The sequence below is a fragment of the Salvelinus fontinalis genome, unplaced genomic scaffold (assembly GCF_029448725.1).
Source record: "Salvelinus fontinalis isolate EN_2023a unplaced genomic scaffold, ASM2944872v1 scaffold_0605, whole genome shotgun sequence".
In the NCBI taxonomy this organism is placed as follows: domain Eukaryota; kingdom Metazoa; phylum Chordata; class Actinopteri; order Salmoniformes; family Salmonidae; genus Salvelinus; species Salvelinus fontinalis.
In genome coordinates, this window is record NW_026600814.1 from 43,701 (window position 1) to 58,432 (window position 14,732).

The following is a 14,732-nucleotide window of genomic DNA, read 5'->3' on the forward strand; positions in this document are numbered from 1 at the left end:
AAAACAGCCCCAGACCATTATTCCTCCTCTAACAAACTTTGCAGTAGTATGCATTGGAACAGGTAGCATTCTCCTGGCATTCGCCTAACCCCGAATCGTCTGTCGTTCCAGATGGTGAGGCTTGATTCATCACTCCAGACAAAGTGTTTCCACTGCGGCGAGCTTTACACCACTCTAGCCAACGCTTGGCATTGTGCATGGGGATTTAAGGCTTGTGTGCGGCTGCTCGGCCATGGAAACCCATTTCATGAGGCTCCCGACAAACAGTTCTTGTCCTGACGTTGCTCCCAGACGCAGTTTGGAATGCGGTAGTGAGTGTTGCAACCGAGGACAGACAATATTTACGCGTTACACTCTTCAGCACTCGGCGGTTCCGTTCTGTGAGATTGTGTGGCCTACCACTTTGCGGTTGAGCCGTTGTTGCTCTTGGACATTTCCACTTCACAATAACATCACTTACAGTTGACTAGGGCAGCTCTAGCAGGGCTGAAATTTTACAAACTGACTTGCTAGAAAGGTGGCAATCTATAACGATGCCACGTTGAACGTCACTGAGCTCTTCAGTAAGGCCTATGGAAATTGCATGGCTGTGTTGCATGGCTCCTTTTGACATTCTGGAGGAGCTGTAGGCACACACAATTGATGCCCACAAAAAAAGCTGTGCGAAGTTTCCTTGTAGGCAAAGCAGAGGTTAAAGATTGAACGACAACTAATGCCGAAACCCGGGATCGAACCAGGGACCTTTAGATCTTCAGTCTAACGCTCTCCCAAATGAGCTATTTCGGCACGTCACTAATATTAGTTATGTGGCACACTTGACCATTCACATGCAAGTGACTCATGATTTTGACACTCAAAATGTACCTCATGGCCAGCACGGGGATCGAACCCACGACCTTGGCGTTATTAGCACCACGCTCTAACCAACTGAGCTAACCGGCCGCTTGCTACGAAGCGACATTTTTAGGATGCACAGAGCCTCGGCCAGTGCTGGCGCAAGAACTAACAAGTACACCAATAGTATAACTTGACAAGACTAGACCCTCTTGTTTGCAGCTTGTGGCAAATTAACAAGGATGGGGAATTAGCTCAAATGGTAGAGTGCTTGCTTAGCATGCGAGAGGTAGTGGGATCGATGCCCACATTCTCCAAAATAACAAATTTTGTTGTGGATCCAAGAACGTTCCAGTTCACACTTCATGCAGCTTTGTCTAACAACAACCAACTGTCATGTAACAATGAAAAGCAACTTTCATGTAACACTGATGTCACAATGTCGGATGTAAAAGAATGACACGACTAACTTTCCGAGGAGCTGTAGGCACACACAATTGATGCCCACAAAAAAAACTGTGCGAAGTTTCCTTGTAGGCAAAGCAGAGGATAAAGATAGAAGGACAACTAATGCCGAAACCCGGGATCGAACCAGGGACCTTTAGATCTTCAGTCTAACGCTCTCCCAACTGAGCTATTTCAGCACGTCACTAATATTAATTATGTGGCACACTTGACCATACACATGCAAGTGACTCCTGATTTTGACACTCAAAATGTACCTCATGGCCAGTACGGGGATCGAACCCACGAACTTGGCGTTATTAGCACCACGCTCTAACCAACTGAGCTAACCGGCCGCTTGCTACGAACCGACATTTTTAGGATGCACAGAGCCTCGGCCAGTGCTGGCGCAAGAACTAACAAGTACACCAACAGTATAGCCTGACAAGACTAGACCCTCTTGGTTGCTCCTTGTGGCAAATCAACAAGGATGGGGAATTAGCTCAAATGGTAGAGTGCTTGCTTAGCATGCGAGAGGTAGTGGGATCATTGCCCACATTCTCAAAAATAACACATTATGTTGTGGATCCAAGAACCTTCCAGTTCACACTTCATGCAGCTTTGTCTAACAACAACCTACTGTCATGTAACAACGACAAGCAACTTTCATGTAACACTGATGTCACAATGTCGGATGAAAAAGAATGACCTCACTAACTTTCAGAGGAGCAGTAGGCACACACAATTGATGACCACAAACAAAGCTGTGGGAAGTTTCCTTGAAGCCAAAGCAGAGGATAAAGATAGAACTGGCGTTATTAGCACCACGCTCTAACCAACTGAGCTAACCGGCCGCTTGCTACGAAGCGACATTTTTAGGATGCACAGAGCCTCGGCCAGTGCTGGCGCAAGAACTAACAAGTACACCAACAGTATAGCCTGACAAGACTAGACCCTCTTGGTTGCTGCTTGTGGCAAATTAACAAGGATGGGGAATTAGCTCAAATGGTAGAGTGCTTGCTTAGCATGCGAGAGGTAGTGGGATCGATGCCCACATTCTCCAAAATAACACATTTTGTTGTGGATCCAAGAACGTTCCAGTTCACACTTCATGCAGCTTTGTCTAACAACAACCAACTGTCATGTAACAATGAAAAGCAACTTTCATGTAACACTGATGTCACAATGTCGGACGTAAAAGAATGACACGACTAACTTTCCGAGGAGCTGTAGGCACACACAATTGATGCCCACAAAAAAAGCTGTGCGAAGTTTCCTTGTAGGCAAAGCAGAGGATAAAGATAGAACGACAACTAATGCTGAAAACCGGGATCGAACCAGGGACCTTTGGATCTTCAGTCTAACGCTCTCCCAACTGAGCTATTTCAGCACGTCACTAATATTAATTATGTGGCACACTTGACCATACACATGCAAGTGACTCCTGATTTTGACACTCAAAATGTACCTCATGGCCAGTACGGGGATCGAACCCACCAACTTGGCGTTATTAGCACCACGCTCTAACCAACTGAGCTAACCGGCCGCTTGCTACGAACCAACATTTTTAGGATGCACAGAGCCTCGGCCAGTGCTGGCGCAAGAACTAACAAGTACACCAACAGTATAGCCTGACAAGACTAGACCCTCTTGGTTGCTCCTTGTGGCAAATCAACAAGGATGGGGAATTAGCTCAAATGGTAGAGTGCTTGCTTAGCATGCGAGAGGTAGTGGGATCATTGCCAACATTCTCAAAAATAACACATTTTGTTGTGGATCCAAGAACGTTCCAGTTCACACTTCATGCAGCTTTGTCTAACAACAACCAACTGTCATGTAACAATGAAAAGCAACTTTCATGTAACACTGATGTCACAATGTCAGATGTAAAAGAATGACACGACTAACTTTCCGAGGAGCTGTAGGCACACACAATTGATGCCCACAAAAAAAGCTGTGCGAAGTTTCCTTGTAGGCAAAGCAGAGGATAAAGATAGAACGAGAACTAATGCCGAAACCCGGGATCGAACCAGGGACCTTTGGATCTTCAGTCTAACGCTCTCCCAACTGAGCTATTTCAGCACATCACTAATATTAATTATGTGGCACACTTGACCATACACATGCAAGTGACTCCTGATTTTGACACTCAAAATGTACCTCATGGCCAGTACGGGGATCGATCCCACGACCTTGGCGTTATTAGCACCATGCTCCAAGCAACTGAGCTAACCGGCCGCTTGCTACAAACCGCCATTTTTAGGATGCACAGAGCCTCGGCCAGTGCTGGCGCAAGAACTAACAAGTACACCAACAGTATAGCCTGACAAGACTAGACCCTCTTGGTTGCTCCTTGTGGCAAATCAACAAGGATGGGGAATTAGCTCAAATGGTAGAGTGCTTGCTTAGCATGCGAGAGGTAGTGGGATCATTGCCAACATTCTCAAAAATAACACATTTTGTTGTGGATCCAAGAACGTTCCAGTTCACACTTCATGCAGCTTTGTCTAACAACAACCAACTGTCATGTAACAATGAAAAGCAACTTTCATGTAACACTGATGTCACAATGTCAGATGTAAAAGAATGACACGACTAACTTTCCGAGGAGCTGTAGGCACACACAATTGATGCCCACAAAAAAAGCTGTGCGAAGTTTCCTTGTAGGCAAAGCAGAGGATAAAGATAGAACGAGAACTAATGCCGAAACCCGGGATCGAACCAGGGACCTTTGGATCTTCAGTCTAACGCTCTCCCAACTGAGCTATTTCAGCACATCACTAATATTAATTATGTGGCACACTTGACCATACACATGCAAGTGACTCCTGATTTTGACACTCAAAATGTACCTCATGGCCAGTACGGGGATCGATCCCACGACCTTGGCGTTATTAGCACCATGCTCCAAGCAACTGAGCTAACCGGCCGCTTGCTACAAACCGCCATTTTTAGGATGCACAGAGCCTCGGCCAGTGCTGGCGCAAGAACTAACAAGTACACCAACAGTATAGCCTGACAAGACTAGACCCTCTTGGTTGCTCCTTGTGGCAAATCAACAAGGATGGGGAATTAGCTCAAATGGTAGAGTGCTTGCTTAGCATGCGAGAGGTAGTGGGATCATTGCCAACATTCTCAAAAATAACACATTTTGTTGTGGATCCAAGAACGTTCCAGTTCACACTTCATGCAGCTTTGTCTAACAACAACCAACTGTCATGTAACAATGAAAAGCAACTTTCATGTAACACTGATGTCACAATGTCAGATGTAAAAGAATGACACGACTAACTTTCCGAGGAGCTGTAGGCACACACAATTGATGCCCACAAAAAAAGCTGTGCGAAGTTTCCTTGTAGGCAAAGCAGAGGATAAAGATAGAACGAGAACTAATGCCGAAACCCGGGATCGAACCAGGGACCTTTGGATCTTCAGTCTAACGCTCTCCCAACTGAGCTATTTCAGCACATCACTAATATTAATTATGTGGCACACTTGACCATACACATGCAAGTGACTCCTGATTTTGACACTCAAAATGTACCTCATGGCCAGTACGGGGATCGATCCCACGACCTTGGCGTTATTAGCACCATGCTCCAAGCAACTGAGCTAACCGGCCGCTTGCTACAAACCGCCATTTTTAGGATGCACAGAGCCTCGGCCAGTGCTGGCGCAAGAACTAACAAGTACACCAACAGTATAGCCTGACAAGACTAGACCCTCTTGGTTGCTCCTTGTGGCAAATCAACAAGGATGGGGAATTAGCTCAAATGGTAGAGTGCTTGCTTAGCATGCGAGAGGTAGTGGGATCATTGCTCACATTCTCAAAAATAACACATTATGTTGTGGATCCAAGAACGTTCCAGTTCACACTTCATGCAGCTTTGTCTAACAACAACCTACTGTCATATAACAACGACAAGCAACTTTCATGTAACACTGATGTCACAATGTCGGATGAAAAAGAATGACCTCACTAACTTTCAGAGGAGCAGTAGGCACACACAATTGATGACCACAAACAAAGCTGTGGGAAGTTTCCTTGAAGCCAAAGCAGAGGATAAAGATAGAACTGGCGTTATTAGCACCACGCTCTAACCAACTGAGCTAACCGGCCGCTTGCTACGAAGCGACATTTTTAGGATGCACAGAGCCTCGGCCAGTGCTGGCGCAAGAACTAACAAGTACACCAACAGTATAGCCTGACAAGACTAGACCCTTTTGGTTGCTGCTTGTGGCAAATTAACAAGGATGGGGAATTAGCTCAAATGGTAGAGTGCTTGCTTAGCATGCGAGAGGTAGTGGGATCGATGCCCACATTCTCCAAAATAACACATTTTGTTGTGGATCCAAGAACGTTCCAGTTCACACTTCATGCAGCTTTGTCTAACAACAACCAACTGTCATGTAACAATGAAAAGCAACTTTCATGTAACACTGATGTCACAATGTCGGACGTAAAAGAATGACACGACTAACTTTCCGAGGAGCTGTAGGCACACACAATTGATGCCCACAAAAAAAGCTGTGCGAAGTTTCCTTGTAGGCAAAGCAGAGGATAAAGATAGAACGAGAACTAATGCCGAAACCCGGGATCGAACCAGGGACCTTTAGATCATCAGTCTAACGCTCTCCCAACTGAGCTATTTCAGCACGTCACTAATATTAATTATGTGGCACACTTGACCATACACATGCAAGTGACTCCTGATTTTGACACTCAAAATGTACCTCATGGCCAGTACGGGGATCGATCCCACGACCTTGGCGTTATTAGCACCACGCTCTAAGCAACTGAGCTAACCGGCCGCTTGCTACAAACCGCCATTTTTAGGATGCACAGAGCCTCGGCCAGTGCTGGCGCAAGAACTAACAAGTACACCAACAGTATAGCCTGACAAGACTAGACCCTCTTGGTTGCTCCTTGTGGCAAATCAACAAGGATGGGGAATTAGCTCAAATGGTAGAGTGCTTGCTTAGCATGCGAGAGGTAGTGGGATCATTGCTCACATTCTCAAAAATAACACATTATGTTGTGGATCCAAGAACGTTCCAGTTCACACTTCATGCAGCTTTGTCTAACAACAACCTACTGTCATATAACAACGACAAGCAACTTTCATGTAACACTGATGTCACAATGTCGGATGAAAAAGAATGACCTCACTAACTTTCAGAGGAGCAGTAGGCACACACAATTGATGACCACAAACAAAGCTGTGGGAAGTTTCCTTGAAGCCAAAGCAGAGGATAAAGATAGAACTGGCGTTATTAGCACCACGCTCTAACCAACTGAGCTAACCGGCCGCTTGCTACGAAGCGACATTTTTAGGATGCACAGAGCCTCGGCCAGTGCTGGCGCAAGAACTAACAAGTACACCAACAGTATAGCCTGACAAGACTAGACCCTCTTGGTTGCTGCTTGTGGCAAATTAACAAGGATGGGGAATTAGCTCAAATGGTAGAGTGCTTGCTTAGCATGCGAGAGGTAGTGGGATCGATGCCCACATTCTCCAAAATAACACATTTTGTTGTGGATCCAAGAACGTTCCAGTTCACACTTCATGCAGCTTTGTCTAACAACAACCAACTGTCATGTAACAATGAAAAGCAACTTTCATGTAACACTGATGTCACAATGTCGGACGTAAAAGAATGACACGACTAACTTTCCGAGGAGCTGTAGGCACACACAATTGATGCCCACAAAAAAAGCTGTGCGAAGTTTCCTTGTAGGCAAAGCAGAGGATAAAGATAGAACGACAACTAATGCTGAAACCCGGGATCGAACCAGGGACCTTTGGATCTTCAGTCTAAAGCTCTCCCAACTGAGCTATTTCAGCACGTCACTAAAATTAATTATGTGGCACACTTGACCATACACATGCAAGTGACTCCTGATTTTGACACTCAAAATGTACCTCATGGCCAGTACGGGGATCGAACCCACCAACTTGGCGTTATTAGCTCCACGCTCTAACCAACTGAGCTAACCGGCCGCTTGCTACAAACCGCCATTTTTAGGATGCACAGAGCCTCGGCCAGTGCTGGCGCAAGAACTAACAAGTACCCTGACAAGACTAGACCCTCTTGGTTGCTCCTTGTGGCAAATCAACAAGGATGGGGAATTAGCTCAAATGGTAGAGTGCTTGCTTAGCATGCGAGAGGTAGTGGGATCATTGCTCACATTCTCAAAAATAACACATTATGTTGTGGATCCAAGAACCTTCCAGTTCACACTTCATGCAGCTTTGTCTAACAACAACCTACTGTCATGTAACAACGACAAGCAACTTTCATGTAACACTGATGTCACAATGTCGGATGAAAAAGAATGACCTCACTAACTTTCAGAGGAGCAGTAGGCACACACAATTGATGACCACAAACAAAGCTGTGGGAAGTTTCCTTGAAGCCAAAGCAGAGGATAAAGATAGAACTGGCGTTATTAGCACCACGCTCTAACCAACTGAGCTAACCGGCCGCTTGCTACGAAGCGACATTTTTAGGATGCACAGAGCCTCGGCCAGTGCTGGCGCAAGAACTAACAAGTACACCAACAGTATAGCCTGACAAGACTAGACCCTCTTGGTTGCTGCTTGTGGCAAATTAACAAGGATGGGGAATTAGCTCAAATGGTAGAGTGCTTGCTTAGCATGCGAGAGGTAGTGGGATCGATGCCCACATTCTCCAAAATAACACATTTTGTTGTGGATCCAAGAACGTTCCAGTTCACACTTCATGCAGCTTTGTCTAACAACAACCAACTGTCATGTAACAATGAAAAGCAACTTTCATGTAACACTGATGTCACAATGTCAGATGTAAAAGAATGACACGACTAACTTTCCGAGGAGCTGTAGGCACACACAATTGATGCCCACAAAAAAAGCTGTGCGAAGTTTCCTTGTAGGCAAAGCAGAGGATAAAGATTGAACGACAACTAATGCCGAAACCCGGGATCGAACCAGGGACCTTTAGATCTTCAGTCTAACGCTCTCCCAACTGAGCTATTTCAGCACGTCACTAATATTAATTATGTGGCACACTTGACCATACACATGCAAGTGACTCCTGATTTTGACACTCAAAATGTACCTCATGGCCAGTACGGGGATCGAACCCACGACCTTGGCGTTATTAGCACCACGCTCTAACCAACTGAGCTAACCGGCCGCTTGCTACAAACCACCATTTTTAGGATGCACAGAGCCTCGGCCAGTGCTGGCGCAAGAACTAACAAGTACCCTGACAAGACTAGACCCTCTTGGTTGCTCCTTGTGGCAAATCAACAAGGATGGGGAATTAGCTCAAATGGTAGAGTGCTTGCTTAGCATGCGAGAGGTAGTGGGATCATTGCTCACATTCTCAAAAATAACACATTATGTTGTGGATCCAAGAACCTTCCAGTTCACACTTCATGCAGCTTTGTCTAACAACAACCTACTGTCATGTAACAACGACAAGCAACTTTCATGTAACACTGATGTCACAATGTCGGATGAAAAAGAATGACCTCACTAACTTTCAGAGGAGCAGTAGGCACACACAATTGATGACCACAAACAAAGCTGTGGGAAGTTTCCTTGAAGCCAAAGCAGAGGATAGAGATAGAACTGGTGTTATTAGCACCACGCTCTAACCAACTGAGCTAACCGGCCGCTTGCTACGAAGCGACATTTTTAGGATGCACAGAGCCTCGGCCAGTGCTGGCGCAAGAACTAACAAGTACACCAACAGTATAGCCTGACAAGACTAGACCCTCTTGGTTGCTGCTTGTGGCAAATTAACAAGGATGGGGAATTAGCTCAAATGGTAGAGTGCTTGCTTAGCATGCGATAGGTAGTGGGATTGATGCCCACATTCTCCAAAATAACAAATTTTGTTGTGGATCCAAGAACGTTCCAGTTCACACTTCATGCAGCTTTGTCTAACAACAACCAACTGTCATGTAACAATGAAAAGCAACTTTCATGTAACACTGATGTCACAATGTCGGATGTAAAAGAATGACACGACTAACTTTCCGAGGAGCTGTAGGCACACACAATTGATGCCCACAAAAAAAGCTGTGCGAAGTTTCCTTGTAGGCAAAGCAGAGGATAAAGATTGAACGAAAACTAATGCCGAAACCCGGGATCGAACCAGGGACCTTTAGATCTTCAGTCTAACGCTCTCCCAACTGAGCTATTTCGGCAAGTCACTAATATTAATTATGTGGCACACTTGACCATACACATGCAAGTGACTCCTGATTTTGACACTCAAAATGTACCTCATGGCCAGTACGGGGATCGAACCCACGACCTTGGCGTTATTAGCACCACGCTCTAACCAACTGAGCTAACCGGCCGCTTGCTACGAAGCGACATTTTTAGGATGCACAGAGCCTCGGCCAGTGCTGGCGCAAGAACTAACAAGTACACCAACAGTATAGACTGACAAGACTAGACCCTCTTGGTTGCTGCTTGTGGCAAATTAACAAGGATGGGGAATTAGCTCAAATGGTAGAGTGCTTGCTTAGCATGCGAGAGGTAGTGGGATCGATGCCCACATTCTCCAAAATAACAAATTTTGTTGTGGATCCAAGAACGTTCCAGTTCACACTTCATGCAGCTTTGTCTAACAACAACCAACTGTCATGTAACAATGAAAAGCAACTTTCATGTAACACTGATGTCACAATGTCGGATGTAAAAGAATGACACGACTAACTTTCAGAGGAGCTGTAGGCACACACAATTGATGCCCACGAAAAAAGCTGTGCGAAGTTTCCTTGTAGGCAAAGCAGAGGATAAAGATAGAACGACAACTAATGCCGAAACCCGGGATCAAACCAGGGACCTTTAGATCTTCAGTCTAACGCTCTCCCAACTGAGCTATTTCGGCACGTCACTAATATTAATTATGTGGCACACTTGACCATACACATGCAAGTGACTCCTGATTTTGACACTCAAAATGTACCTCATGGCCAGTACGGGGAGAACAGGGCTCCGGGCAGCCGAGCGGAAATGGAGGAAAACTCGCCTCCCTGCGGACCTGGCATCCTTTCACTCCCTCCTCTCTACATTTTCCTCTTCTGTCTCTGCTGCTAAAGCCACTTTCTACCACTCTAAATTCCAAGCATCTGCCTCTAACCCTAGGAAGCTCTTTGCCACCTTCTCCTCCCTCCTGAATCCTCCTCCCCCTCCCCCCCCCTCCTCCCTCTCTGCAGACGACTTCGTCAACCATTTTGAAAAGAAGGTCGACGACATCCGATCCTCGTTTGCTAAGTCAAACGACACCGCTGGTTCTGCTCACACTGCCCAACCCTGTGCTTTGACCTCTTTCTCCCCTCTCTCTCCAGATGAAATTTCGCGTCTTGTGACGGCCGGCCGCCCAACAACCTGCCCGCTTGACCCTATCCCCTCCTCTCTTCTCCAGACCATTTCCGGAGACCTTCTACCTTACCTCACCTCGCTCATCAACTCATCCTTGACCGCTGGCTACGTCCCTTCCGTCTTCAAGAGAGCGAGAGTTGCACCCCTTCTGAAAAAACCTACACTCGATCCCTCCGATGTCAACAACTACAGACCAGTATCCCTTCTTTCTTTTCTCTCCAAAACTCTTGAACGTGCCGTCCTTGGCCAGCTCTCCTGCTATCTCTCTCAGAATGACCTTCTTGATCCAAATCAGTCAGGTTTCAAGACTAGTCACTCAACTGAGACTGCTCTTCTCTGTATCACGGAGGCGCTCCGCACTGCTAAAGCTAACTCTCTCTCCTCTGCTCTCATCCTTCTAGACCTATCGGCTGCCTTCGATACTGTGAACCATCAGATCCTCCTCTCCACCCTCTCCGAGTTGGGCATCTCCAGCGCGGCCCACGCTTGGATTGCGTCCTACCTGACAGGTCGCTCCTACCAGGTGGCGTGGCGAGAATCTGTCTCCTCACCACGCGCTCTCACCACTGGTGTCCCCCAGGGCTCTGTTCTAGGCCCTCTCCTATTCTCGCTATACACCAAGTCACTTGGCTCTGTCATAACCTCACATGGTCTCTCCTATCATTGCTATGCAGACGACACACAATTAATCTTCTCCTTTCCCCCTTCTGATGACCAGGTGGCGAATCGCATCTCTGCATGTCTGGCAGACATATCAGTGTGGATGACGGATCACCACCTCAAGCTGAACCTCGGCAAGACGGAGCTGCTCTTCCTCCCGGGGAAGGACTGTCCGTTCCATGATCTCGCCATCACGGTTGACAACTCCATTGTGTCCTCCTCCCAGAGCGCTAAGAACCTTGGCGTGATCCTGGACAACACCCTGTCGTTCTCCACCAACATCAAGGCGGTGGCCCGTTCCTGTAGGTTCATGCTCTACAACATCCGCAGAGTACGACCCTGCCTCACACAGGAAGCGGCGCAGGTCCTAATCCAGGCACTTGTCATCTCCCGTCTGGATTACTGCAACTCGCTGTTGGCTGGGCTCCCTGCCTGTGCCATTAAACCCCTACAACTCATCCAGAACGCCGCAGCCCGTCTGGTGTTCAACCTTCCCAAGTTCTCTCACGTCACCCCGCTCCTCCGCTCTCTCCACTGGCTTCCAGTTGAAGCTCGCATCCGCTACAAGACCATGGTGCTTGCCTACGGAGCTGTGAGGGGAACGGCACCTCAGTACCTTCAGGCTCTGATCAGGCCCTACACCCAAACAAGGGCACTGCGTTCATCCACCTCTGGCCCGCTCGCCTCCCTACCACTGAGGAAGTACAGTTCCCGCTCAGCCCAGTCAAAACTGTTCGCTGCTCTGGCACCCCAATGGTGGAACAAACTCCCTCACGACGCCAGGACAGCGGAGTCAATCACCACCTTCCGGAGACACCTGAAACCCCACCTCTTCAAGGAATACCTAGGATAAAGCAATCCTTCTGCCCCCCCCCCCCCCCCTTAAAAGATCTAGATGCACTATTGTAAAGTGGCTGTTCCACTGGATGTCATAAGGTGAATGCACCAATTTGTAAGTCGCTCTGGATAAGAGCGTCTGCTAAATGACTTAAATGTAAATGTAATGTAAATGGATCGAACCCACGACCTTGGAGTTATTAGCACCACGGTCTAACCAACTGAGCTAACCGGCCGCTTGCTACAAGCGACATTTTTAGGATGCACAGAGCCTCGGCCAGTGCTGGCGCAAGAACTAACAAGTACACCAACAGTATAGCCTGACAAGACTAGACCCTCTTGGTTGCTGCTTGTGGCAAATTAACAAGGATGGGGAATTAGCTCAAATGGTAGAGTGCTTGCTTAGCATGCGAGAGGTAGTGGGATCGATGCCCACATTCTCCAAAATAACACATTTTGTTGTGGATCCAAGAACGTTCCAGTTCACACTTCATGCAGCTTTGTCTAACAACAACCAACTGTCATGTAACAATGAAAAGCAACTTTCATGTAACACTGATGTCACAATGTCGGATGTAAAAGAATGACACGACTAACTTTCCGAGGAGCTGTAGGCACACACAATTGATGCCCACAAAAAAAGCTGTGCGAAGTTTCCTTGTAGGCAAAGCAGAGGATAAAGATTGAACGACAACTAATGCCGAAACCCGGGATCGAACCAGGGACCTTTAGATCTTCAGTCTAACGCTCTCCCAACTGAGCTATTTCGGCAAGTCACTAAATTTAATTATGTGGCACACTTGACCATACACATGCAAGTGACTCCTGATTTTGACACTCAAAATGTACCTCATGGCCAGTACGGGGATCGAACCCACGACCTTGGCGTTATTAGCACCACGCTCGAACCAACTGAGCTAACCGGCCGCTTGCTACGAAGCGATATTTTTAGGATGCACAGAGCCTCGGCCAGTGCTGGCGCAAGAACTAACAAGTACACCAACAGTATAGCCTGACAAGACTAGACCCTCTTGGTTGCTGCTTGTGGCAAATTAACAAGGATGGGGAATTAGCTCAAATGGTAGAGTGCTTGCTTAGCATGCGAGAGGTAGTGGGATCGATGCCCACATTCTCCAAAATAACACATTTTGTTGTGGATCCAAGAACGTTCCAGTTCACACTTCATGCAGCTTTGTCTAACAACAACCAACTGTCATGTAACAATGAAAAGCAACTTTCATGTAACACTGATGTCACAATGTCGGATGTAAAAGAATGACACGACTAACTTTCCGAGGAGCTGTAGGCACACACAATTGATGCCCACGAAAAAAGCTGTGCGAAGTTTCCTTGTAGGCAAAGCAGAGGATAAAGATAGAACGACAACTAATGCCGAAACCCGGGATCGAACCAGGGACCTTTAGATCTTCAGTCTAACGCTCTCCCAACTGAGCTATTTCAGCATGTCACTAATATTAATTATGTGGCACACTTGACCATACACATGCAAGTGACTCCTGATTTTGACACTCAAAATGTACCTCATGGCCAGTACGGGGATCGAACCCACGACCTTGGAGTTATTAGCACCACGCTCTAACCAACTGAGCTAACCGGCCGCTTGCTACGAAGCGACATTTTTAGGATGCACAGAGCCTCGGCCAGTGCTGGCGCAAGAACTAACAAGTACACCAACAGTATAGACTGACAAGACTAGACCCTCTTGGTTGCTGCTTGTGGCAAATTAACAAGGATGGGGAATTAGCTCAAATGGTAGAGTGCTTGCTTAGCATGCGAGAGGTAGTGGGATCGATGCCCACATTCTCCAAAATAACAAATTTTGTTGTGGATCCAAGAACGTTCCAGTTCACACTTCATGCAGCTTTGTCTAACAACAACCAACTGTCATGTAACAATGAAAAGCAACTTTCATGTAACACTGATGTCACAATGTCGGATGTAAAAGAATGACACGACTAACTTTCAGAGGAGCTGTAGGCACACACAATTGATGCCCACGAAAAAAGCTGTGCGAAGTTTCCTTGTAGGCAAAGCAGAGGATAAAGATAGAACGACAACTAATGCCGAAACCCGGGATCAAACCAGGGACCTTTAGATCTTCAGTCTAACGCTCTCCCAACTGAGCTATTTCGGCACGTCACTAATATTAATTATGTGGCACACTTGACCATACACATGCAAGTGACTCCTGATTTTGACACTCAAAATGTACCTCATGGCCAGTACGGGGATCGAACCCACGACCTTGGAGTTATTAGCACCACGCTCTAACCAACTGAGCTAACCGGCCGCTTGCTACAAGCGACATTTTTAGGATGCACAGAGCCTCGGCCAGTGCTGGCGCAAGAACTAACAAGTACTCCAACAGTATAGCCTGACAAGACTAGACCCTCTTGGTTGCTGCTTGTGGCAAATTAACAAGGATGGGGAATTAGCTCAAATGGTAGCGTGCTTGCTTAGCATGCGAGAGGTAGTGGGATCGATGCCCACATTCTCCAAAATAACACATTTTGTTGTGGATCCAAGAACGTTCCAGTTCACACTTCATGC

At 46.8% G+C, this 14,732-nt stretch overlaps 16 non-coding genes across 16 annotated transcripts; all 16 read right to left on the reverse strand.

Moving 5' to 3' along the window:
* Positions 1–713: 713 nt before the first annotated feature.
* Positions 714–786, reverse strand: trnaf-gaa (transfer RNA phenylalanine (anticodon GAA)). Its single transcript has one exon. It is a non-coding gene; the product is annotated as a tRNA-Phe (tRNA).
* An 82-nt stretch (positions 787–868) lies between these two features.
* On the reverse strand, positions 869–942 carry trnai-aau (transfer RNA isoleucine (anticodon AAU)). Its single transcript has one exon. It is a non-coding gene; the product is annotated as a tRNA-Ile (tRNA).
* Positions 943–1,405: 463 nt separating this feature from the next.
* trnaf-gaa (transfer RNA phenylalanine (anticodon GAA)) lies at positions 1,406–1,478 on the reverse strand. Its single transcript has one exon. It is a non-coding gene; the product is annotated as a tRNA-Phe (tRNA).
* Positions 1,479–1,560: 82 nt separating this feature from the next.
* Positions 1,561–1,634, reverse strand: trnai-aau (transfer RNA isoleucine (anticodon AAU)). Its single transcript has one exon. It is a non-coding gene; the product is annotated as a tRNA-Ile (tRNA).
* Positions 1,635–5,861: 4,227 nt separating this feature from the next.
* Positions 5,862–5,934, reverse strand: trnai-gau (transfer RNA isoleucine (anticodon GAU)). Its single transcript has one exon. It is a non-coding gene; the product is annotated as a tRNA-Ile (tRNA).
* Positions 5,935–8,228: 2,294 nt separating this feature from the next.
* Positions 8,229–8,301, reverse strand: trnaf-gaa (transfer RNA phenylalanine (anticodon GAA)). The gene has a single exon. It is a non-coding gene; the product is annotated as a tRNA-Phe (tRNA).
* An 82-nt stretch (positions 8,302–8,383) lies between these two features.
* On the reverse strand, positions 8,384–8,457 carry trnai-aau (transfer RNA isoleucine (anticodon AAU)). Its single transcript has one exon. It is a non-coding gene; the product is annotated as a tRNA-Ile (tRNA).
* A 948-nt stretch (positions 8,458–9,405) lies between these two features.
* trnaf-gaa (transfer RNA phenylalanine (anticodon GAA)) lies at positions 9,406–9,478 on the reverse strand. Its single transcript has one exon. It is a non-coding gene; the product is annotated as a tRNA-Phe (tRNA).
* Positions 9,479–9,560: 82 nt separating this feature from the next.
* Positions 9,561–9,634, reverse strand: trnai-aau (transfer RNA isoleucine (anticodon AAU)). The gene has a single exon. It is a non-coding gene; the product is annotated as a tRNA-Ile (tRNA).
* Positions 9,635–10,097: 463 nt separating this feature from the next.
* Positions 10,098–10,170, reverse strand: trnaf-gaa (transfer RNA phenylalanine (anticodon GAA)). Its single transcript has one exon. It is a non-coding gene; the product is annotated as a tRNA-Phe (tRNA).
* A 2,689-nt stretch (positions 10,171–12,859) lies between these two features.
* trnaf-gaa (transfer RNA phenylalanine (anticodon GAA)) lies at positions 12,860–12,932 on the reverse strand. The gene has a single exon. It is a non-coding gene; the product is annotated as a tRNA-Phe (tRNA).
* An 82-nt stretch (positions 12,933–13,014) lies between these two features.
* Positions 13,015–13,088, reverse strand: trnai-aau (transfer RNA isoleucine (anticodon AAU)). The gene has a single exon. It is a non-coding gene; the product is annotated as a tRNA-Ile (tRNA).
* Positions 13,089–13,551: 463 nt separating this feature from the next.
* trnaf-gaa (transfer RNA phenylalanine (anticodon GAA)) lies at positions 13,552–13,624 on the reverse strand. Its single transcript has one exon. It is a non-coding gene; the product is annotated as a tRNA-Phe (tRNA).
* Positions 13,625–13,706: 82 nt separating this feature from the next.
* Positions 13,707–13,780, reverse strand: trnai-aau (transfer RNA isoleucine (anticodon AAU)). The gene has a single exon. It is a non-coding gene; the product is annotated as a tRNA-Ile (tRNA).
* Positions 13,781–14,243: 463 nt separating this feature from the next.
* On the reverse strand, positions 14,244–14,316 carry trnaf-gaa (transfer RNA phenylalanine (anticodon GAA)). The gene has a single exon. It is a non-coding gene; the product is annotated as a tRNA-Phe (tRNA).
* Positions 14,317–14,398: 82 nt separating this feature from the next.
* On the reverse strand, positions 14,399–14,472 carry trnai-aau (transfer RNA isoleucine (anticodon AAU)). Its single transcript has one exon. It is a non-coding gene; the product is annotated as a tRNA-Ile (tRNA).
* Between the last annotated feature and the right edge of the window lie 260 nt (positions 14,473–14,732).